Genomic DNA, 25,180 nt, shown 5'->3' with positions numbered 1-25,180 from the left:
AAGTAGGGAAAAAAGAAAAAAACCTTCAGAAAAAGGCTGAAAGTGGGAATACCACTCATTCTAATCGTGGAATTTGATGCAAAGCCAAAGTAGGGTGGTTGCAAGCTAGAAAAGAAGACAGAGACCATAGCAAATTGATGTTTGGTGATGACCAACAGGTCTATTTAGCCTGTGAACTCTAGGAAAGGCAACTCAGCTTTATCTACTTCATCTGCTCTTGTATTTTTGTTGTTCCGAAACAGAAATAGACTGTGGTTGATTAAAATTCTGAGTTGTGTCTGGAGGTCATGGGTCTGATTCTTGGGTAGCCGGTTTGCTATGGCTCATCTGGGCTAAGACTAACACTCGCTGTCTGTTGTCTGGTCCTTTAATCCCTTAGTCCTAAAATAATAGGGTTGCTGAACTTGGAGGACAGCATCCCTCAGGGCATCTCTCCAAGTTATTCTACTGGTGTCATTGTCCACAGGTGGGAACAGAGTAGACTCTCAGGGTGAAATAATGGTGCAGAGAAGGGTAACAACACAAAGACTCTGTCACTTTTTGCTTATCCCACCCTCACCCCCTGGCATTTTCCATTTCCTGTTAGTGCATACCCAAATGTCAGTAGCACAGACTCCAGTCAATGCCTTACTTTATAGACTTTCTGGGTGTTTGTCCTCTCTGCTGTGGTGCCCAAGGCTGCTTTCCTGGGAGCCAGGACACCGAGTGCACCGACAGTGGCATTCCCCAGTCCTCTGTCATACTTGGAGGAAATGCTCAGTGCTTTTCAGTGGCTTCTGAAGGCACTGTCTACTCTTGTAAAAACCCAACAGCAAGACTTGGCAGCATTTATTCTGTGTTCCTGGAAAATTAGATGACAGTTCCAGAATTTCTCAGAAAACGGGATGATTTACAGTGGGTTCCAGTCTTGAGCAATCTGCAATTACAGCAATTAGATCAATCTCCAGGGTTTTATAGAGAAAATTTTCTTACAATCTTCAATACAACTAATATTCTAATTCTAGCTGCATTCACTAATAGCTGTGGCTTGGATAGGATGTATGTTAGAGTCAGTTTTTACATAAATATGTATCTATGATTATGTACAGAATACAAAAACTATTTCACGCATCTGACAGTCCTGTTTTCTACTTTATTGATGGAGTCTGCAGATTAGAGTGGTAACCGAGGATCTGTCTGGGAGGTAGCAAATGACTCACTTAACACATCAGACCTGGGTTGTTTCTTTAAAATCTATCACTTCAGATTTGCTAGAGAAATCATGTAAGCATGTCTTTCCTTTACCTTAGTTTTCTTATTGGTTTAAAAAAAACAACAACTAACTGTGTGAGTATTGAAGGACATACATGGAAACTACCCAGCATTGGATGGCCCAAATTTTAGAAGTCTAGACAAAGGTTATAATTTTCAAATACTGAGTTTCTTGAATATTGATTGAGCATCAGTCATTTTGAGGACCAAGGAATCATCTTGGAGCTCAACAGACAAATTCCAGGGGTTTCTGGATTTTTTTGGAGAAGGTAGAATGGAACAATTAGCAGATGAGATAAAGTGGATAATTCTGAACCAAGGGCGATGCAACAGGAAGGAGAGGTGGGCTTCTCAGGTGCCAAGTTAGGGGGCCCTCCTCAAGGAACAGAGTGTACACTGTGCACAGTTACCAGAGTCAGGAAGGTGGCTCCAGGCAAAATGGGTAGTCTGATTGGCCAGAGAAAAGTGAGCTTCAGTGAACACCCAGAGCTTCTTTGTAGAGTCTCCTGGGTCAAAGAGGAATGAGGGAATTCTGGAAAGTGCTTTCAATAAAGGGTCTAGAGCATATTGTCTGCGGCTGTAAAAATCTTAAGCCTTCTTTTGACTCTGTGTTTTAGTAGAATCAGACACACCCATCCAGAACTCTTGCTTTTGACACACTCTTCCTCAGTATGTGGTGGGATTTACACAAGAGACCTGGAGGATTACTGAGGACAGCCAGAGGCAGAAGTTTGCTAGGTTCCATCTCCAAAACAAAAGTAGCAAAGGGCCAGGCTAGAGGCATGCTTCAAAATGGTAGAGCACCAGAAGCATGAGCACTTGGGTTCAAATGCCAGTACTGGGAAATAGGAAAAAAATAGATTAACATTTGAATATAGACTTTAAGCTAATTAAGCTTACTATTGAATTTCCCAAAACAGTATTTTTATTTTCAGTATTTCCCCGAATTTATGAATGAATCTGTGTGTTTGTATTCTAAATAAACCATCCTGATTCTGCCCCAGACCATCCTGTCTTGCTGATAGAGGCACAGGTAGCAGCCACATGAGTTCCCTACTGGTTTCCCCAAAGTTGTTCATTTTTTTCCATTTCAGCGTTATACCCTGGATCTTATCTTCTGACACAGGAATTTGCAAACTGCAGCTCAGTGCCAGACCTAGCCCCCTACTTGATTTTCTGAGTAAAATTTTATGGAAATATGATAACTTTATATATTGTCTGTGGCTCTTGTTAGGCTGCATAAGTAGGGCTGAATAGGTTTTGACCTTTTTACATAAAGAAAAGGCTTGTTGACTTGCTCTAGATCACATGTTGCTAGAATGAGTCCTTTGGGTGGACAAAGTGGGCCTCCTGCGCCTGCTTATCTCCTCCTTGTTTCCTGGGCATGAGATTTAGTTAGTTGATCTCATCCAGTTTAGATTCTGTTGGATATCCCAGATTATTTAATGTTTTGGCAATATCTGGAGTAGTTAAAGGATGATATCAACCCTTACAGTCTTGATTTGGGGTCCGTTTATGGAAATGTTAAACCAACCATTGTGGTTATTACTATCAGTTTAAAGGACAGTTTGTCTTTTTCTTTAAACCCATACTTGAGCTGCATTTTCTACCAGAACTCCTTTCCTATGGCAGAGGTAGGAGTCTGCAAAGATCGTTTGAAGCATGCCTCATTTTTATTTATAAGACTGTTCCAGCTGATAGGACCTTACCTAATATGGTGTACAGATCAGAACAGATTATGATTCTATATTTAGTAACAGCAGCCATATTGTAGAGATGCTTTGTGAGGTAAAACAAGCAAGGTACAGCTTTGCAACAGTACTTTTTTTAAAATCCTCTATACATTTCTTCTACGTATTGTCACTGTGATAATTAGAGGTCACTTAAAACTCTTGGCATTATGCTTAGCACATAAAACAATGCCGTTAAGCGAGGGCCTTTATCTGAATCAGTACTAGAACATAAGCTTGCTATCCAATTAATGTAGAAATATTTTTTAAGAATGTAGCACATTTAATTGATTTGATTTTTTTGTAATACTTATGGAAATTCAAGGCTACAGTCTTTTCAAATCTTGAAAGCACAGTGAAATGTTCATTAAAAAAAATAGATGATGTTGGGTTTGGGTAAACCTAAACCTGGCAAGTTTCTGCAGACTGGCGTTACTTGTGGAATTCTAGGTAGTTAATTCTGGCAAATAAATACTGTGGGCTTTTATACTTCCAGTAACTTATGGAAGCAATTGAATCCCTTATTCTTTAGATGTTCTGAATGACTAGCTCATTCGCATACACCATTTTGTGAATTGTGGCAATGCAGTCTAGGCTGGATCCTGGAATCCAAGGTGAACATAGCCCATAGCTCAAAGACACAATGGGAGACAGGAAAGGTACAAAACATCACTGGGTCAGCATGGCTTGGAATGTCAGTCAGTGTGATCCATGCAAGGATAAGTAGTGGCAGTGAGCTTACCCACACCATATAATTTCCAGTGAAACCAAAACATTCATATTCAACAGCCTGGGCACTAAGCACTGGATACAAGACAGAGGTGGCACTGGAGACAGGAGACACTTCCTGTTATGTGTCTTGTCTACCTCCCAGAGCTGGAAGAGAGGTAAGACATCTTTAGGATACTCATTTCAAAGAAGAAAGAAACAGGACATTTCTTTTTGTATGCTGGTCCTCATGCCAAGGGCAATACATGGAATTTCTCATTTTCCCTCCTACCAGCCCCGTGAGGTGCGACATCTATGTTCTCCCCTCTACAGAGGAAAACACCAAGGCAAAGAAAGGCTGAAAGGCCATTTCTTGTGCTGGATCACAAGAGGGATGTTTGTATCTATGAGGTTTGCATGTTGTTATATGCTAGTGAGAATGAGCACACAGAAGAAACTGCTGCCACAAGACAAAGGTCTCATTCTCCGAAGAGATAAAGGAATAAAAAACATTTAATTAATATGCTGTAATTTTGATGTATTGAATTTCTATGCTCATAAAATGGCGTAAGTGCATTCATGAAAGCTTTTTAGTCCAAATAAAGCAAAACTAGTATGCTATAGTCCCCTGTTGGTACATTGTAAGGTATCTGAATTTTAAAAAATGTTAAAATGAGATTCTTGAGAATTAATAAAATATGACAAGTAAGAAGATGAAATTATATAACTGTGCATTTCTGCTATAAGGACAAAGAAACCTATAGTAGCCTGCACACTTTTTCTTTTTAATGTCAGATGTTTTGAGTAGTATCATCCCTCTTTAGAGATGAGCTTAGAGATTTCTTCTGATTATAAATTTCTATTTTACTGAATGCTTTCTGCATTCTATTTTGGTGTTTGATACTATTGCAAATACTCTTTTAAACCAAGGAAAGAGAACTTTCAGATAACTGGTAACTAGAAGCTTCTATATGAGCAAGCAAGGATCAGACAGACTGGTGGGCTGTCTCAAAGCCCACACCCTAACTATTCTGCCATTAAAGTCTGTAGCACTGTGTTTCACCAGGCAGGCCATACCTGCCTGCAGGCTGGCTGATGAATTAGGAGCAGTAGAATTAACTACATTTCTCACTAGGCTTTCATTTCTCAGTGGGATCTCATAAGTAGTGGAGAAACAAAGACAATTATTGGTCTCGGATTTGTCCTACCTTCAAAACAGACATCTAATCTGGTTTTCTTTCTACTCGCTTTAGAGGGTTAAAGTCTCCATTGAAGAATCTTAGTTTTTAATTCTCTAGCCTTGAAGATTGAACTTTAGTAATCAGCATTTCTTTTACCATCTGCCCTTGGGCCATTATTACAAATCTTTGGGTGTTTTTTTTTTGGGGGGGGGAAGGTGTGTCATGAGACCAGATTGTGTTGTCTTTTCAGTTACATGGTCTCAAGGTTAATGAGGAACTTATAAAAGCTAACACTTATCTGATAGCAGGCAGGGCATTCCTGCAGCCTGTAGTGGCAGGCAAAAAGAGCCCCTCACTTCCAGAGACAACATATCTGAGGTCCATAAAGATGAGCTTCCCTCATGTGTTCGTTCATGTCCCACTCTGGTCTCTTCAGCAGCACAGGATCAAGATTCCAAGGCAGCTTCGGCAAAGACAGTAAAACTTTATCTCAAAGGCAACCTGCACATAATAGGCCTGAGTCATGGCCCAAGCAGTAGAGCCCTTGCTTAGCATGCAAAGCCTGGATTCACTTCTTATACCTAGAGGGAAACCAAGAGCATGGATAAGGAAGGGTTTAGGGTTGGCTTTGATTAATCAACTAATGTTTAGTAACCTGTTTTGGGAGCTGGGTCATGCCAGCACTTTATAAAGAAACTGTGCTAAATCAAATCTGTCTTCTTGTTCACAACATTGCCTTTTCTCTATGTTAACGGCCCTTCATCCTGGTCACTCAGGTTTACAGCTTTTGAAACACTGTGGCTCCCCTGATCCCATCTTCTCTATGACTACTCTGTCCTCTTTGCTGCCTCCTTACAAACATAGTTTCATGTGCCTCTGGATCTTGGCTTGGAAACCCCCCTTATATCTGGTATCCTGACATTTGGTCTTTGGGGTTGGAGTCATTCCTTTGGTCAGGTAGAATCCCGGGTCTTCTTCCTCTACTGCGCTCCCCATGATGATCCAGGAGTCACTCTAGTGGGAAATCGGGGCTGACTGATATGGTTCTTCTCAGTGATTCGATCTTGAGTAGCTTGGAATTGAGTCTGCTGAGAGGTGGGCCATGATCCTGGTATTGTTCTTCAAGGTCCTTTCTGGAATTGGGACAGAGACAACATTAGCTGACAGGGATTTGCTAGCTTGTGAACTTCATTCCTGAGGACAAGACCTTTGATGAAAGAGTACATTTCATTTTAATCTGTGGTTGGGGTACACCAACACAGAAAGGTATTTTTCTAAGACTGCTGAATACAACAATGCTGACACTTGGTCTGCTTGTCCATAACTGCATGGTGTCATGTATTTTTGTGTAGAGGAATGTTTTATAGTTTTAGTGGTAGAAAATGTAAAGGTTGGTGGTAGCTGTTGATTATCAGTGTATATTTTAAGTTTGTTCTTGTGTGTCTCCTCAAGGTACAATTTGTACATTTGCGTGAGTCTGTGTGTTTTTACACGTGCATACATATGTACACTTAATCCTACACTCCTCCATTTTCTCTCACAAGTGTCATTCCATTTGGTGACAGAAACACATAGCCCGGCAGCTGGACTCCTGTAATGGAGGCCAGCTGGCTCTTCCTCCCTTGCTGTCTCTTAACGCTGGAGTAGCCCTATGAATAGCCAGGCTGTTTCATTTATAACTGCTATTCAAGCATAGAAGCATGTGTTCACCTCTCATGAAAACCAACACTGGAGACCCTCCATGTTTACTACTTCTCCCCAGCCCATATTAGGACATGACATAGTATGATGCTATCTCCTCAGGAGTGGAGAGGGGAACTGTCCAGTTTCACCAGGAGACTTTTTTTCTTTTAACCTCATTTCATTATCTTCCTAGCAAGTCCTTGGAAAGGAAAGTTACTACTCAAATTTGCCCAGGATGAAACTCCCCTTTGGATACTTTTAGAGACTCACCTAGCCAAGCCAACTGGCTGGAAGGTGGGAAATGGCCAGGCCCAGTCTACAATTCTCCCCTTTGTTGCATAATTTGAATTGATCATTATTCCTTTTTGCCTTCATTAATCTTGTATGTCTTCTGGGTAGTTTTCATAGGGGGAACCAGCAGTGTCCTTGGAGAGTAGTTGGGGCCCTTAGAGCAGTGTAGAAAAAGAAGTATGAGGTCTGGTCTTCAGTTAATTCCACCTAGTATATTCTTTATCTCATATATTTTTAACCTCTAGACCTTGGATTTGTTCATTTATGTCTTTGACGTCTCTCCTTATAAGGCTTATGGTTTCTATTACCTTCTTGAACATAGGAAGCGTATTTATCACTTAACAATGCTGCTTCTACTTCTGTTATCTTTGTCATTTCTAGATTTATTTACCTCCTTTCTTTGTCCTTCCTTTCTGTTCTCCCTTCTCCCTCCTCCTTTCTTTCCTTCCTTAGAGCTACTGTGGATGAAACTCAGATTGTCAAGTATGTTAGGCAAGTACTCTACTACTTGAGCCACATCCCAGCCCTTTTTCTTTTCTTTTCTCTTTAAGTCCTAATTTTTGAGACAGTCTGCTGACATTGCCTATACTGGCCTTGAACTCAAAATCCTCCTGTTTCTGCCTCCTAAGTAGCTGGGATGACAGTTATATGCCATCATATTTACCTTAGATCTATTTATTTTAGCTGATTTCTCTTTATTACTATGGTATCTTCTTTTCTTTCCATTTGGATGACAGATATTATGAATTAATTTTTCATGGTTCCATGCTATTCTTTATGATGAAGGAATGATTATCTTTTCAATAATTTTAGGCTTTATTTTGAGCACAAGTAGGCTTCTTGGGGGGAAAGTATGATGCTTTTGAGATTTACTTCTTACCTGAGCCTGAATCACTGTCTATCTGGGACTGATTCACCATCACTGTGGAGGCAGGATCCTTCTAAGCACTCGTATTTGTTCCACATGTGAGGGGGTTTTCATTTGGCCTTCTGGGAACATCTCATTTTTCCTTCCCTATGTGAGTTCTGGGGGTGGTTCTAGCCACGTTTTTTTTTTTTCCTGTTTGTTTCATTTTTTTCTTCCTCAGGCCTTGATACTCCCTGCTCACACTAGTCAGTACCTAGCTAAAAATGTGCAGGGAGGCTCTACAGATCCCTAGAGCTTTCTCCCCTCTATCAAGTGCTCTCCTGTCTACCCTGGTATTTCCCTATGCCAAATTCTGTCTCCTTAGGAAGATCATCCCAAAGTCTCTGCTTGGGGTACCTTTCTTTGCACTGCAGCGTAACAGCTTTCTACAGGCAGTAGAATAGGTGTGGGCTCCGGGTTATTGCGCCTTCTCTTGCCAAGTGCATCACTTATTTACCTTACTATTATCCAGCATACAGAAACTATCTCAATTTCATAATTGTCTAAGGAGACAGAGCACATCCAATCCCTTATTCCATGTTGGCCAGAAGTTCAGATAGCACTCATAATGTCACTTTAATCATGGTTCTAGGAATGGATTCACTTTGGAATATTTTTGTGATATATAAATATCACAAAACTCCCTTATAGAGCTGAAGAGGAATTCAGTAGCCACTTTGTCCAAAGTCTTGATTTCATAGTTCAGAAAGTCAGCACAGACTGTGAAGCTTTAGCTCAGAATTAATGAATTTGTCCCACAGGTAGTTTATAAATATTTGGGTTATGTCACACTAAGGTTGTCTTTCATAGAATATTTCATTTGACCCTCCACTGATGTGGAGTCCCAGGAGTTCTCCCATATATGAGAGGTAGCTATTTTATTCTATTGGAAAAAGGAATAAGTTTGTTGTATCCAAGAATATGGATCATTTATTCACTTATGTACTTGTTTTAATTATTATTTTTTTTTAGAAATGGTGTTTGAACTCAAAGACTTCTGCTTAGTATGCACACACATGCCATTTGAGCCACACTATAGATCTTTTTGCTGGAAGTTATTTTTTCAAGTAAAGATTCTCTTTTTTTTTCTTTTTGGCCTGGACTGCTCTGAACCATGATCTTTGTACTTTTGCCTCTTGTATCTTATAGCTCCTGCATTAACACACCAACTTTTTGTTGTGAGACAGGATCTTGCTAACTTCTTAATCTTAATTTGTGCCTTAATCTTAATCTTAGTCCTTGCCTCTCTAGTAGCTAGGATTACAACCATGAACTCATACACATAGGGACTCTATCCATTTTGCATTAGCTTCTTGCCTTATCCAAAGTTCCACGGAAGACAGTGCTCAAGAGAGCATCGCTTTGTACCAGCATCACCCTAACCTGTCAGCCAGGCCCTTCAGCATGTTTCTAGCAGCCCTTCTCTGTTCTTTCATGCTTCAGCTCACACTTGTATTCTGATCAAGTAGACTGTGGAGACCTAGGCTGGAGCTCTGGGCCAGACCTCTTACCTCATTCTGCCTCCAGGTTCTTGGTCACAGGCTCCCATTTACCCTTGGCCCCTTGCCCTCTGCCTCCCAGAGGTACTTAAGAGATGAGGAAGAGCCCCTACCAGGGATTACATCATATTCAACCCTAAGGCCTTTTCCTGGTCAAGCAGGAGAGTGAGAACCATTTCCAAATTCTGAGATGATTGTTGAACAAGTTCAAGGAAGCAATGGCTGTCTTCCTTCTGCTAAGTGGGGAAAGAGAATGGATGCATCACCAGCCTACCATGCACTTGATATTCTGTTGCAGAGATAATTCTGTTGATTAATTATTCAACCCTATGTGGCTTGGGCTCTAGTTTTTTTTTATAGATGTTATAGGGATTTTAGATCCAAAAGAGGAAAAGTTTGGAGCGGTGAAATGCGGTTCAGCCTGACTACAGTGTCTTTGTGCATCTTCCTAGAAAAATTTTAGGATGGCTACCTCCATATTTTGGCAAGGTAGCTGAAGCTCAAAGATGCTAAAAGGCTGTCTCCCCTGCTACAGTACCAACATTTTCATCATCCTCTTCTCAAAGTTGGTAGCTATGCTCTATGAACATGCTACCCTGCCTTTTTATTAATTAGTACCCTAATGGCTCTGAATTCATTTGCCTCTGGAGGGATTAAGGCTGTGTGTGGGGGTACACACTGGTTCCATTTTAGCCTGGCTCTTTGAAGCTTCCTGAAGTTGAGTTCATGGTCTTCAAGTGAAACCTGGGACCTCTCCCTTCTCAAAACAATCAGTCATGGTTGCCTACAATTCCTAGGTGCCAGATCCTTGATAACTATTCTAAAAAATTCATCTTTGTTATTAGATGTGGAAGTTTGGTATCTATTCACTTGACCAAGGAAGGGTATGAAAGACTAGAGAGAGACAGTGAAGATAGAGAAGGTGGTGGTACAGGTTATAGAGGGATGAAGTGGTAGAGATGGATGTTGACAGGAGTGTGTAAAGGAAGAGGTAGAAGGGAGTAGAAATGGTTTACGACACAAAGTGGAGATAGTGATGGCAGAGGTTAGAGATGATGGTAGAAGGAGAGGAGATGGAGGTTGTGGAAGGAGAAATGGATGGAGGCACTGGTAGAAGTATGGAAGTAGAGGAGGTTACAGAGGTAAAGTTGTAGAAGGAGATGTAAAGTTGTAGAAGGCGATGTGGACATAGAGTTCTAAGGGTGGAGGTTATGGTGGAAGAAAAAAAAGTGGAGGAGATGGAGGTAGAGATGATGGTGATGGTAAAGACAGTGGTTGTGAGGGTAGAAGCAGAAGTTACAGCGGAGGAATAAGTTGAGGTAGCAGTGATGGTGAAAGTAGAAGTGATGATGAAGGATGGTAGTGGAGAAAGTAGAGGGGATAGTAGAAAAGGTAGAAGGGGTAATGGAGGATGTAGAAGTGATGGTAGAAGTAGAGAAAGTAGATGAAATGATGGTAATCATGAGGTGGGTAATGCAGAGGTAGAAAAGGTAGAGGAAGTGGAGGTTATGGTAGGAAACATGGAGGAGGTGGAAGAGGAATAAGTGATGGTAGAGAAAATGATGTAAAAGGTGGAGGTACAAGATACAGTAGCAGGAACAGTGTTGGCTGTGGTTAAAACACATCATTAACAGTGTGGTGCTTTGGTGAGTATCACATTCAATCTTCACCACTAACCTACAGCCACCCTATGAGGTCACAAAAAGCTTGACATCTTCCCAAAGTCATGAAGCTGCTCATGGTTGATTAGAAATTCTAGAAGTAATGTCCTTCACCTTGAGGCTGAGCTCCTTCCTTGATATGGGAATACCAGATCAAAAACTGGGAACAAAATTGATCTGGCATAGGCACTTTATTTTGGGAAAACCATTTGTGAAGATTGACAGGCCCTGGGCATGAGGTTGCTTCTTGGGGTGATGGAAATGTACTAAAATTAGAACATGGTAGGGGTTGTACAGAGCTGTCATGATACCAGCACTCATTGGATTGTATACTTCAGTTGATAAAATGAATGTTGTGTAACATATCTCAGTGAATCTAATTTCAAAGATGAAAGATGGATGAGCTCTTATGGGTAATTGAACTCAGAATTTCTGTGTCCAGTCTTGACAATTGCAGGGCTAATTCTAAGAAGTTCAAAGCAGCTTTGCCGTGGATATCAAGAATAGGTGCTCTTGGCTAGGCACTGGTGGCTCATGCCTGTGTTCCTAGATACTCAGGAAACTGAGATTTGAGGATTACAGTTTGAAACCAGCCTAGGCAGGAAAGTGCAAGAAACTCTTATTTTCAAATAAACATTTTTTTAAAGCCCGACCAGAGGTATGGCTCAAATGGTACAATACTGGCTTTAAGTACAAAACCTCAGGGACAATGCCCAGGCCCTGAATTTAAGCCCGGGACTAGCACAACAACAACACAGAAAAGAATAGCTGCTGCTCTTGTAATAAGTTGTCTTGAAGAAACTTCAGAATGTGGAGTACAAGTGGCTGCTCTCTGTGTCTTATTAGATGTGTAGTCACTGGGTGTAGGAAGATTTATGTGAAAACTTGAGTGTTTTTGTTTTGTTTTTCTTTTTAAATACAGTAGCATTGTTAACAGCAGGCTCCGCATTTGTATGGTTTAAAAGTTTTTTGAACTCTGACCAAGTATTTTTATGTCAGACTCAACAGCCTATATAAATATAATTATAAACAAATTGAATAATTGGATACCATTATAGATGGAAAGCATGCCTCTCATCCCTTGCTATGGAGAGCTGCCATGCTGAGTTTTCTGTCTCTCATTCTGCCTCTTGGAAACAATCATCATATGGGAAAGGGCTGATTTGACTGAAATCTCTGCTGGGAACTTTCCCACTCCACTTGCTTCTGTGTAGACAGAACATCTGAACGAACAGTAACATTCAGGACAAAACATGGCCCCAAGTCACATTAGATTGTTACTTCTATCAGAAGGAGTTAATTTTTTATGCCTGGAAGCCAACAAAATTGAAGTACTGATACTGTAGTTTTTACCAAGTTCTCTGAAGCTTCTGATTGTTGATGTACCAATAGCCTCTGTAGAGAGTATGTTGTCCATGCAACCCGAGGGGTTCACAGACACTTGTGTGTAGAGCCGTGAGGGGCAGATGCCTTCCCCCCTCTCCATCCCTGTACTAGTGGGCTGACAGAACTTACATGTGAATGCATGAAAATGTTGAGTACTCTGTACCTGGAGCTTTAGAGTTGCTGGGGTTTTTTTACATTAACTTTTAAGGAAAATGACTTCTTTTAAAAAGACTATTTTTATTACCTTGTACAGAGAGATTTTAATTAACATGGCAGTTTATGAGTAACACGCATTTTGACCAGTGTCGTCCCTTTTTATCATTCTCCATTGCTTCCAACCCCACATATCTCCTCCACTTTTCTGGTTCCATTTTCACATCTGTACATTTAATATTATGACTGCATTCATCCACTCTTCCACTTGACCCCCATCACCCCAATTTTCTGTTCTATAGAGGTTTCAAAAAAACCCAGTGATGAATTACTCTAATGACCAAATGTGTCCACGTATTTCAGAGTAGGCATAATTGCTTGCACAATGTGCATGTGGCATCTGCTGTGGAAAGGGAATTGGTCAGGATAGTAATATGTAACGCCCCACCTTTTGGCATGCAGTTGACACAAGCCAAACAGGTGGCCTCATCACTTAGTCTTCTCTGGGACTAGATCTTCACTAGTTAATGGATTTTTCAGTTTGGATCATTTCACAACTGCGTTTACTGTGAGATGAAAAAAGTCCAAGCCCATTATGTTACACAGAGCCATCCATAGAAGCAGCTCCTTGTAACTCATGGGGCTCCTATAAGGTGTTTCAGCCATCTCAGTGAGCAGAAGGTCATAGATTGGTGGTAAACAGAGACGTCATCCAGGCATTACACTCACTTGATGTTCAGTGGGCACTTGTACTGGCTTCTCACCTGAACACTGGGTCCACTTCAGCCCACATCTTGCAGAAAAATTAATTTCCTCCTCCTTTATACCAGGGCCTCAACAGTGTGGTGAATTATTTTCCCCTGGGGAGTGGGAAAGGATTTGACTGGAGGAACTGGACATGCCATCAAGAGAGACCAGAAATTTGGAGGCTAGTCTTATCAGTGCTGTCATATAATGTGGTTTATAGAAGGAAAAGATGAGCAGGGAACTTATCTCCCTTCTCAGTCCTTGCTTCCCTGGTCTTCCTTTCTTCATTAGCTGTCACCTCTGGACTCCTGAAGACCATGGAGCTGGTGGATGCAGCCTAGATAGTTTCATTGTAGAGGAGAACCACCTCCTCATTCCCATCCTTGCCATCATTTCCCCAACTCTGTTCCAGTTCCATGTGATCACTCAGTATAAGCCTGGGAATGAGTCTCCCCAAAGGACAGCAGGCTTTTGTCCTTTCTTTAATGAAAGTAACATTTCTTCCCTGATCCACTAGTAGGCTTTCACATATATTTCCAGAGGAGAAGGGTCTAGCACTAAATAGAGAACTGACCCATATAATGTGGAGTTGAGGAGCTTAATGGGACCACACTCTTCCATCTCTCTACCTTTCCCTAGAGGTACAGAGTACAGTAATTAAAGGATCCAACCTCAAAAGCATTTGCTGCTAACCTAACTTTCAAAGAAGAATTCCAGCTTCCCTTTCCAGGGAGCTTCCTGCTTGTGAGGCATTGATAGTTCTGATCACAAGGCCACCCTGTCCTCTTGCCTAGTCCTCTCCTACTGGGATTGGGGGGAAGCTAGGAAACAGACACATAGACAAACATAAGCTAAGCAGGCCTAGTACAATGGCAAACCTGTTAGTCTGGCCTCAGTGTTTATTCCCTTGCTCCTGGCTGGGCGCCATTGTTTGCCTCTGAATGGTGGACAGACATTTGCTCCTGACCTTCCAGGATGCAGGAGTTTCCTTTCAATGGCACAGTCCATGGCTAGCTTTTCCCTGCTCCCTCTTGTGTGTTGACTTTATTTTGCAAATACCATAATTTTTCATACTGTTGATCGAGTGTCCCTAATCCAAAAATCTCAGATCTGAAATACTCAAAAATCCAAAGCTTTTAAACCACCAACATGGAGCCAGCCACATGAGGAAAATTCCACACCATGAAACTTTTTAAATTAAATAATTAAAATTATTACATGCAATTACCATTAGGCTATGTAGATAAGGTATATATGAGACAAACAAACTTTGTACTTAGATTTGAACCTCATCTCTAAGAGACTGAATTGTATTCACGTATTCTAAAATCTAAAAACTCTGAAATATAAAGCATTTGTGCCTCCAAGCATTTCAAATAAGGGCTATTCAACCTATGTTCAATCTTTCTTGGCTTCTCAAGGGAACAGAATTCTCTTTAGAAGCTCTTGTCTTTTCAGCTTAAATAGGTACATTTCTTTTCTGACCTAGGGATTTTTGAAAAACACATTGAGACATTTTGCCAAAATTTCATGGTTAGTGCTACACTTTGTCATGTAAGCCTGTCACATTGCTAACAGTGCTGTAGGCACAAAGTTGCCATTAAAAAAAGAATAGAGAATGCTCAGGGAAATTACAGACATACCACAAATAATTTTGGATTCTAAGTCTCACACAATATTTGGTTCATACTTTGCCAAACAATTATTACTTACCTGAAATTCAGATTTAACTAAACATCCTGGGTTTTTATTTGTTGAATCTAGCAATGCTATTTACTCAAGGGTATATTTGGTTATTTTGCAAGCATCTAGTCTTTTTAAGTATTGATTCATGGATCCTAGTTTGCTTGTTATTTACAAGAGTGTTTCTTAGGGAAGGTGATGTGTTGATGTGTTGAGTATGCCATGGAAACATCCAGGTGCCAGTTGCCAGACCCATTCCCAGAGGGCTTTGTGCACAGCTGTGTGGGACCTGAGCCACCAAGAGGCTAGTTCCACCCACCCACTCTTAGAAATAGTGTTATCTTACTCTAGCCTCTCCTCCTCTCTCTGTCCCTCTCCCCCCCTCCCTCCCCCCCTCTCCCCCCCCCCCTCTCTCTCTCTCTCTCTCTCTCTCTCTCTCTCTCTCTCAACTGAGGTTTGAACTCAGGGCCTTGTACTTACAAGGCAGGTGCTCCACCACTCAAGCTTCACTGCAGCTCTTCAAGAATTTTTCATATAGAATCTTGAGATTTTTGCCCCAACAGGACGCAAACTGTGATCCTCCTCCTTATATTTCCTAAGGTTCTAGGATTGCAGGTGTGCATCCTCACATCCAGCTTGCTGCTTTGAGGTCTTGCTAATTTTTTCCTTCCAGACTTACCTCAAGAGTCAGTTCTCCTGTCTCTACCTTCCAAGAACTGGAATGCAGGCATGATTCACCATGCCCCATTTATTAATGTATATTACCAATACATTTCTCTTTGTATGTTTTTTTTTCAATAATGCATGATTCAAATCTTGTTGGTATAACCTAACAGACATGTGAGTGCAGCTAGCACCAGAGATACAGTCTGCCCTTGCCTGAAGTATAATAAAATAGGTTAATGACAGTATTCTGAACCTGTTCTAAATCATTCTTGGCTCCAAAATTTTCTTGGAGGAGAGTACTGACCAAGGAGTTTACATAACAGAGACAAGAGAGGAAATATGTGGTGCTAGCAAAACATACTGATAGACTATGTGGATAGGAATGGGGGGTTTGTGGGGAGTTCAGCCTAGGAGTAAACAGATCTCTATAGATGATAGGTGTGTATCTGAATGATGCACAGATATGTAGGAGCATATATGCACACACAGATGAGTTAGGGGTATAATATGCATACCTCACACATAAAATCAGGCAAAAGCAAGGATTATATGATAATGATACTATACGTTATAAGTGAAATGTTCTCAGAGACCCTCATAGCTTTTACAAAGCTTCATGTCCGAGGTGGTGATTTGGGAAGGTAAGGTGATAAGCCTTCAAGATGTGGACCTATAAGAGAGGCTTAGGATGTTGTGATGTGTTCCTGGAGGGGATTATGTGGCCTTAACTCCCTTCCCGATGCCTTCTGTGTTCTGACCATGATGTGAGCATTTGTTCTAGCACATGCTCCTCACCTTGGCTATGTGGAATCATACCAGAGGTTCAGAAACAAAAAGGCTGAAGCATAAAACTTCCCAAACCATCAGTCAAAGTAAACTTTTTTTCATTATATAAGGTTATCATCTCTGATATCTGTTAATAGTCTCAAGAAGCTGACTGATCTGAATGGTTAACCGCAGATGTGGCATATCAGAGTAGTTTCTTCCCCTCTATTATCCATCAGAATAAATGTCAAGGTGCTACATGAGGTCTGAAAGGAGATCAGAGTAAAACACAACTGAATGTCAGTTTTCTTGATAGAGTTTGAAAACTATTTCACTGGAAAAAAAATGAACCCAAGACAAAAGGTCAATCTGACAAAAATTCTAAGAATAGCACATACAATGACATGTAAAGTCAGGCAAGTGGGGCTTTGCTACAAGCAGGACTAAACTTGCTTTGCTATCTTATAAAAGTTCGTCATGGGACAAATGAAGAAACCAACAAGAAAGAGTGCAGTGGACTGGTCCATCACTCAATTTCCTCTGATAAAAGTGCTCACCAAGACTCAGTCTCATGTACCTGTTGCAGATCTGCTCTCCCAGCAGTGACCAACAGTTCATTCAGATAATCAACCAGATAGCATACAGGCTTTAGGTAAGCCCCCCCCCCACACACACAGACCTCAGCTCTGGTGTTGGACTGTGAGTTATTATTCAGAGACCTTTGGACTAGAAGGCCCTTTAGTCCTCTGAAACTTGTCGGGCTGGCCAGAGTGCGTCCAAAGGAAAGAATATGAGAGGACTATTAAGCTCGTGAAAAAATATTCACCTGTAGTGAATCTGTTATCTAAAAGTCATAGACCACTAAAAAGTCTACTTGATTTAAATATGTGGGGGGGGGAGTCATCTTACCAAGGCTTAAAAAATGACTTCTTAGTTAATTGCAGATAGTTAAGAATGTAGAGAGAGAAGGGAAGGAAGAGATCAGAGTAGGGGGGATTTCTCTTAAATAGTAAAGAGCAGGTTGAGTAAGGAAATGTTTGCTGTAGAATTACAGAAACTGGATGGACTGATATCCAGAGTGGTAGATTGAGTGTTAGGTAACCCTTCCGCAATCCTTCCTCAGTTGCTTCTTGAGCAACTTCTTGGTTGTCTACCCCTTTGCCTCCTAGATACCGTATCCTCCAAACAATTTCTCTCCTCTTTTTCCATTATGGGGACAAAAAAAAGTCCAAAGTCATCAATGTAATGAGAGAAAGTTGAGCTCATGGTTTCAGAGGTTTCAGCCCTTGGTCTATTGAGCGTGTTGCTTTGTGGTTGTTGCTTATGCTCCCATCATGGTGGGAGCATAAGATAGAAGAGATCATTTCACCTCATGGTGCCTGGTAAAACAAAGACAATTATAGAAGTAATTGTCCAACCTCCTACCACCTCTCAAAAAGGCTATAGGCTGGAGACCAAGCTTCCAACACATGGGCTTTAGGACAAGATTCAAGAGCCAAACTGTAACATTTGAATATTTGTAGCAATATGTGTGTTTAGCAGTAGCACTTTGGCTACATAAAATTACCTAAACATCCAGTCGATGGACTATGCTAGAGCTATGAGTGAATACTGCCAATGAAGATTACCTTTATTGATGGTGAAAATCTCAGTGACCTGCATTAAGACACAATAAAATACAGTATACGATTAGACTACCCCTTTTGAAACTGAGCATAGTTTGTGAAACTCATGTGGTTTTCAATATAGCACTCATATACTCTATAAAGATACATTACACACACATATATAGCCATGCATTTCTTTTGGTTTTTCAGAAAGAATGTAAAGAAAACTGATAGTGTAATGCCTCTAGAGAGAAGATGGAATTTTTTTTCAATGGTTTTCCTCATATTTTCCTTTAATACTTAATATTCATAATTGTCAAGTATTCCATCGGTGATTAAGAAACTAATGCAAAGCTATGTGTTTTGAGAGGACTGGGCAGAGAGAAACAGACACACAGTGGAGAAAATCGCTCCCATTCCTTGGGACTTTCTATAGTATGGTTTTCTCCAGATTTTTTTGAAGAAACTATGACTGTGACTTTGCATTTCTTGGAAGTGTAGAAATGGCCCTTCTGGAGTCTTTCTTGGGCTGCTGCTCTGTCTCTTCCCTTGTACATGGCCCAAAAGTGTGGCACAGAGCAGAGCATAGCTGTGCACCCATAGATTGGTGCCCAGGGCTCTACATTTCACATGGGAACAGGAAGGCTGAGGGCAGAGAAGCCTCATGGTCCTCCTTTGGACAGTAACGCACCCTGTGACTCTGACCACTGAGACCAGTATGCTTTTTTGAGTCTCCTGCTCCATTTGGTCAATTGAATGGGAAGAACTCTAGCGCCATGCAGCCAGGCTTCCATTGTGCTAATCCCTAGATAGGCCTGATCTACTGGTAATGGTGGATGTGTGAAGATCACTGACCTTCCTGTGCGTTGTGGGTCTGTGTTCTGTCTGTGTAACAAGAACCCAGCCTGGCAGAGCTAACACAGTAGACATGTTGACTGTTGCCAGCACACAAAAGCAGGTCAAGTTTACTTTTTCTTTTCTGAAAGCTTTGTATTTATTTGAAATTCTTACTATAGATCCTACTACCTTGTGCATACTAAGAGAATTGTAACACTGAGCTACATGCCCAAACCAAGCTTTACTTTTAAGATGTGCTACTGTGATTTGCTCAGATGATCTAGCAAGTCTATTTAGTCATGGATTCAGATCCAGTTCAAACCGGAAGTGTAAACAAAGATAGCCTAGAGTAATTTGGAGACATTTAAGAACACTGGGCCAGTGTAATTTCTCCCCACTGGTGTCACTCAGCCCATTCATATTGTTGGCCTTGCTCAAGTCCTGTGAGCAACCTGCTACTGCAAGAAGCCAACTCCCAAGGAGACCAAACAAGCACTTACAGTAATCTGTTTTCTCTTGTTAGTAACAAAATGCCACAGCCTGGCCAAATTATAGGGAAAAGCATTTTTAACTCATTAGCATAAATTAATTTTCCATCGAGTTTTATTATATAATAGTTTATATAGAGAGTTTTGATATATAAGTACATGTATATAATATTAATTGATTAAATTTACCCTATATGTATTATTTTTCTTAACTTCCCTGTCTTTAATGATGTTAATTGGATTTCATAATGCTACTTTTCATATATATATATATATATATATATATATATGTCCTTGGACCATATTCACTCCATCACCCTCTTTCTTTGCCTGACTTTCTCCAGTAGACACCCTTGTATGATCATCATTCTTCCTTTTCCCTCTTCCCCGTCTTCCTCATCCTCTCCTACTTCTTGTCCTCTATTTTGAGTGCTGAACATTTCTTCATGTTCTTCATTAGCCATTTATGCACCTTTTTATTCTATTTGTTTGCCTATTTATTAATTTGACTAATTGCTCTTCTAATGTTTAAGGTTTTATTTTGGGTTTTTGTTTGTTGTTGTTGTTTAGTTCTTTCTGCCCTTTGGATACTAATCCTTGTCCAGTGAATAGCTTGTAAAGATTTTCACTCATTCTGTGGGCTGTCTCTTCTTTCTGGTAATTGTTTAATTTCTTGTGTGGAAGCATTTCAATTTGGTACAATCACACTTGTAATTCTTGGCTCATATTTTCTGAGCAGTTGAGAGTCCTATTCAGAAAGTTGCAGTCTAGGTCTACAGCTTCTGGGATTTTCCTTATGTGTTCCTTTAGTAGTTTCTAATTTTCAGATCTTATGTTATGGTCTTCCATCCATTTGGAAATTATTTTTGTGCTAGGTGAGAGACCAGGGATATGGTTTCAGTCTTCTACATGTAGATACTTAGTTTTCCCAATGTCATTCGTTTTTCTCCAATGTATAGTTTTAGCTCCTATGTCAAAAGTCAGATGGCTAGAGTGATAAGTAGTTCATCTCTGGATCTTCTGTTCTACTCCATTGTGCGTATGTTTGGTTTGTTGTGCCAGTACCATGCTACTTTTGTTACTATGGTTCTAAATATGGTCCTGTGGTGTTACTTAGAGTCAGATATTGTAATACTTCTAGCATTGATTATTTTGCTCAGAATTTTTTTGGGGGGTTCTGTGCTTCCATATACATTTTTGGACTAATTTTTCTATTTCTGTGTATAGTAATACACTGGGGTTTTGATGGCAGATTACTTTATTTCATTGTAGACGGCTTTCCATTTAGCCATTTCACAGTATTCATCCTGCTAATTCATGAGCAAGAGAAGTCCTTCCATCTTCTGGTCTCTCTTTCAACTTGAAAAGGGTTTTATTTCTGAAGTGTAAGTATAGATGAAACTTTTAAAACATTTTTTGACATGGAACCCAGTGAAATGGAGTGCCAACTAATTCCTGACAATAGTAGAGGAAGAAGCCTATGTAGTGCTGGTACATAAGAATAGGGATGAGGCTGATTATGAACTGTAGATGATCAACTCTGCACAATGAGATACCCCTTAGTCAAGTTTCCATTGTACAATGCTGAGAAGACAATGCACACTTGCTGGAGACTGTATTTTGGATTGTAATAGATATCTTTCTATCAAATCAGCCTACCCATATACATATATGTTAATAGTAGATTGTAATGCACTTTTTATACTTTGGACACAAAGTATACAATCACAAACATGTAATACAAGTATTATAAAACATTCATAGATTACAACCATCCCTTAAGTGGAAGCTACCATGACTCTTCATCACAATTTGTTCTTAGATTCCTCGTTATGAATTTTTTTCTTAAGGATATAAATAAGAGGACAAATTTCTTTTTTTCCATATATTTTTTATTGTAATTAATAGAAGGGTTACATTACATTTGCCAGATGGAAGGTGCATTACTTCACATGAGGACAAATTTCTTCTAATTTTTACCATGTGCTTCATTAGCTTTGTTGTTCTATAAAGATGTTTCTCTAGAATTATGGTTTTGGGGTCTTGATATGGTCTCTCTTTTTTCCTCACTCACATGTGTAATTCATGTCCTTCACTCGTCATCCTTTGTGGAGAGAGCCATTTATGGAACATTGTCTGGGAGTTTCTGTCTGAGTAGCTGATTAGCCATAGTTATAGAAGTTCATGTGCTTGGTACAGTGTTAATTACTAACATCCATTGCCTAAGTGGAACAGTTAACAATCATTCTTTTTAAATTGCTGTTCAGGGAACAGAATTTCAGTCAAGAAAGCAGGAGTAGTGTTTTTGTTTTTTTTTTTAACTCCTTTGCCAACAGGTTGTACCTCTTCTTAATTGGCTTCCCTTTCATGGCAGATTTTTAACTCTCATTTAAAACTTTAAAAAAAGGGAGATAAATGGGAAATAAGAAAGCAATAAAGAATGGAAGGATTAGAGATGCTTCTTTTGACCTTGTTCTTCTTCTTTTAGGACAAAGTGGGCCAAGTACCTTCCCACCACAAAGACACCGCAGGGCCTAAGATCCCCGCGAAATTTCACCAACTGACACGTCATCCAGGTAAGGAATAATTATGAACTGCAGTCCAAATCTATACATTTGTAACAAAGCTGACTTTATTTTACTCCTGGTATCCTTGGGAAGGGGGCAACCATGGTTTTCATTGATGTGCTAAGAGCCTCCCAGACACAGAAATCTGAAGACTCCTAAGTCCTTTATAAAACATCCTATTTGTATAGAACCAACCCATGTGCACATCTTTGCTCAATGATTTAGAATACCTATTGCAATGTAAATGCTACGTGAATTCTTGTCACACTGCATCATTTGGCAAATAAGAGCAAGAGAAATTGTACATGCTTAGTGCAGATACAATATTTTTCAAGTACATTTTACTTTTATTTTAAATCCATGGTTGCAGTACCTGAGGATACCAAGGACCAATTATATATTTTAAGAAGTTATTCTTAACACAAAGAGAGTAAGACATTCTAACAGTGCATTGATTTTCTTGTTCTACTAAGGTGACGAAAATATAAGCCAAGTATTGGTGGTTTACGCCTAGCTGCTTAGGAGACTGAGATCTGAGAATGGTGGTTCAAAGCCATCCTGAGAAGGAATTTCTGTGAGACTTGAATCTCCGATTAACCACTGGAAAAGGAGTTGTGGTTTAAAGTTATAGAGTGGTAGCCTTGAGCAAAAAGCTCAGGGACAATGCCCAGTCTCTAAGTTTAAGCCTCATGATTGGGTTTCAAACTAATCTCAGCCTCCTGAGTATCTAAAATTACAGGTGTTTACCAGTGTTGCTAACTTCATCTATTATTATTATTATTATTATTATTACTATTATTCATACTGCTCTTGCATGTATGTATTCATGGTATTTTCCCCCTTTTTTTTCATTCTTTCTGTTCTGTGGGGAAGAAAAAAAAGGCATTAAGTAAGCACTTGGTAAATTGGATGAAATAAATAGAAACCTTGGTAGAGCCTGGGGATTCTGATCATGACATGATATCAGAAAAATAGACACGCTTTCTTGGTTTAATGTCCAAGTTCAATGCTGGTTGAAATTGGAATGACTCATTTCTAAGTTGTCCAATGAGAAAGAGAATGACAGCAAAATAAAGTTGTGATCAGCCATGAAATCATTTAAACACTTTTTCAAGAAGTAGAAGATTCAAGCCTGGCACTGGTGGCTCATGCATGTAATGCATGTAGTTTTAGAAGCTCAGGTTGATTATCTGGACAATCAGAGTTCAGAGCCAACCAGAGCAGAAAGGTTGGTGAGACATCATCTTCAGTTAACCAGCAAAAAAGCCGCACTTGAGATGTGGCTCAAGTTGTAGAACAAGAAAAGCAAGGAGCACAGGACCCCCAAAATACCAAGCTGGAGGCATGACTCAATTGGTAGAGTGACAGCCTAGCAAGTCCAAGGCCTGAGTTCAGCTTTCCTCCCTTCTAGAGCCTTGGACTGTTGGTGGAAAAAAAAAAAAGATTAGATTCATGAAGGCATTTAAAATTTTTATGTGGCAAGTATGATTTCAGAATTATTCTTTAAGAAACTTCCAAATGAGATGATTTAAGGTAAAGTGTTAGTTGGTAAGGACTGACTGAAACTTGAGGCAATTGAAGAGTGGAAGACACTGCATGTAATGAGAAATAGTAGATCTTCCATACATGAGAACTAGTATCAGGTTGGCTCAGTCAGTGGCAGATCAGGAAATGCAGTTTACTTACAGCTTGCTTGAGAGAAGACTGTCTATCTAAGATATACAGCTTCCCAATGACATCAAAGCAAGGGTGAGTGTGTGTGTTGTGTGTGAACACAGTACTAAGGCTTGAACTAAGGACCTCAAGCTCCTTTGGGTAACTTTCTTGCTTACAGCCAGTACTTTACCATGTGAGCTATGCCTCCAGCTTTGATATTTTGAAACAAAGACAGAAAATACATTATCTGTAAGCTTCATTAAAAGGGGTGATTCAGAACTGAGGGTATAGCCTAGTGGTGGAGTTGGAGGCAGAGTGTTTTCCTGGCAAGCTAGAGGCTCTGGGTTCAACCCTCAGCATTGAATGAATGAATAAAAATAATTGAAAATGGTGCTTCAGGAAGAAAATGTCAATACTGAGGGAAATGTGGCATACAAGGAATTAAGTAAAGGCAATAGAATAATGAACGTAATTTTGTATCATCACATCCTGGAAATGTGTGTATGTCTTCTGGGAGTAGGGATACCCATTGAATGATTAACCCCCAACTAGATTGAAAGTAAATTATGGAAAAACTGAAGATCGGTTAGGGGAAAAGGATATTTATGTTTTTTTAAAAAATATGTAATTTTTAAAATATAAGAGATGCAATTGAAATGTTGACTATAATGCTAAAAGAACATATTTACTCTTTATGGTGTCTAACCTAGCAGGAATAAAACATACAAGGGAATTGTTTTTTTCTATTTCAAATTCAGTCACAAGTACAGAAAGAAAAAGCATCATGTGAAAGAAAAAAGATAACACAGAAACTACATCAAGATAGTAGGATTAGTAATTCCAAACACACTTAGGACAATATTAATAGGCTCACCTTGTAGATCTGCCTAGACCCATTCTCCAACAGACAGACTCTAGATTCTTGCCTAAACCTGTGTGACTTTTTGAAAAGTTGACCATATATGGAAAGTTGCACTAAATTTTAAGCAATCTGTTTCATGCAAGCCATGTTCTTTGACCTAGTGTGATTAAATAAGACATGAACACAAAATGTTCAAAATACATAAACATGTTTATTCACACTTAAAAGTACATCCTTATTTCACCCATGGGTTGAAGAGGAAATCACAGTGGAAACACCAGTGATTTCAACCTGAAGGAAAAGGAAGATATCGATACTAGAAAGCTGTGTAGTACTCCTGAGGGGGTTGTTGGGGATTAAATTTCTAAGCCTCCAAAAGAGGAAAAACTGAAATTAGAAAAAAGTAAATTGGGTAAGTCCAAGCCATGTAAAAGGAAGGAATTATGAAACTTACAACGAGAATTTACTGATATGAGACTATCAATAGTCAGGAACAAAAACTCCATCATAAAGTAATACTCATGAAGCAAATCCAGCAGTTTATCTTTAAGAAAACATAAACATTACTGACAAGTGCTGTTCATTATAATTAATACAAAGGTAGATTATCACAAATAGAACAATTTAATAGGTTAAAATATAAAAAATAATCTCAGTATATATATAGTATTCTATTCACTTTCTTATTATAGTACATAACAAAAACAACAAAACTCTTTATTCCTTACCTGACTGTAGGGAATAAAGAACCTTAGCATAGCATATTAAAATTAATTAGTCCAAAGCCTACAGCATACATCATATATAATGGAGAAACATTAGTCATGCCCAGGAAAAGTCAGAGTTAGACAA

The 25,180-nt window shown here is 39.7% G+C and overlaps 1 protein-coding gene across 2 annotated transcripts in view; it reads left to right on the top strand.

Moving 5' to 3' along the window:
- The window catches only part of Grb10 (growth factor receptor bound protein 10), a 147,313-nt gene that overhangs the window by 45,369 nt on the left and 76,764 nt on the right, over nucleotides 1–25,180 (top strand). For both annotated transcript variants that reach the window (XM_090332843.1, XM_090332842.1), the window contains exon 3: nucleotides 21,732–21,819. The gene's annotated coding sequence lies outside the window, so the exon portion shown is untranslated. The remainder of the gene's footprint in view (nucleotides 1–21,731; nucleotides 21,820–25,180) is intronic.

This window comes from Megascapheus bottae, chromosome 5 (assembly GCF_031878675.1).
Source record: "Megascapheus bottae isolate mThoBot1 chromosome 5, mThoBot2.hap1, whole genome shotgun sequence".
Taxonomy (NCBI): Eukaryota; Metazoa; Chordata; class Mammalia; order Rodentia; family Geomyidae; genus Megascapheus; species Megascapheus bottae.
The sequence above is the reverse complement of the archived record's forward strand: the minus strand, read 5'-3'. Positions and strand labels throughout refer to the sequence as shown.